Consider the following 711-nt stretch of genomic DNA (forward strand, 5'->3'; position numbering starts at 1 on the left):
GGCTGTGGACACCAACGGCAGCAAATGCACTGTGAACCACTCTCTACTTTCGTTTTGGGAGCCAAGTGCTGGACCTCAGTTACGATGAGGAGACGGTATGGATTTCTCAATCATTTTGTTCAGATTTCCAAGGAATGCATTTGTGGGCCTCATCATCCATCCAAGCACATGCTCAAAAGCGGGACATGCAAAGTTGCAGATTCCACCATAGGACGGCCAGTGAGCTGAATCATATCAGCATATGGAAGTGGCCAGAGCCGAGCCATGGGGCAGGAAATGCAGCCAGCACTCAGGGAATCGAAGCTCGTGTTCCCCGAGAAAAAGCCAGAAGGTGAGGGTGTAGCCCCGGTGCACCAGTTCTCGTGGCCAAAACTCTAGGTTTTTGCAAAGAGGTGTTGCTTACCGCCACAAAGTTTCAACCAGGATCCGCATGGAATGTACGCCAACACCCCTCCGAGACTCCTTCGCCTGGCCTGGCCTTGCCGCACCGTCCTCACTTCACTGGTATCACGGATTATACGGATGGCCCCAGGCTGCTCTGCTGCCGGCATTCCGTCCCAGGCATTCCACCTGGCTCAGGGTGAGAGAACACACACATACTTGAGGAGGGTGCACAGGCGCACCAAGGGAACAGTCAATACCACCCAACGATGTGTGCTCTATCTCCACAAAACGTTTCATTTGGGGAGTATCTAGCCTGTGTGTCCACAG

At 53.4% G+C, this 711-nt stretch overlaps 1 non-coding gene across 1 annotated transcript; it reads right to left on the bottom strand.

Moving 5' to 3' along the window:
• Positions 1-70: 70 nt before the first annotated feature.
• On the bottom strand, positions 71-162 carry LOC112063291 (small nucleolar RNA SNORD116). Its single transcript, XR_002890944.1, has one exon. It is a non-coding gene; the product is annotated as a small nucleolar RNA SNORD116 (small nucleolar RNA).
• Positions 163-711: the final 549 nt, after the last annotated feature.

Source organism: Physeter macrocephalus, unplaced genomic scaffold, assembly GCF_002837175.3.
Source record: "Physeter macrocephalus isolate SW-GA unplaced genomic scaffold, ASM283717v5 random_9567, whole genome shotgun sequence".
NCBI lineage: Eukaryota > Metazoa > Chordata > Mammalia > Artiodactyla > Physeteridae > Physeter > Physeter macrocephalus.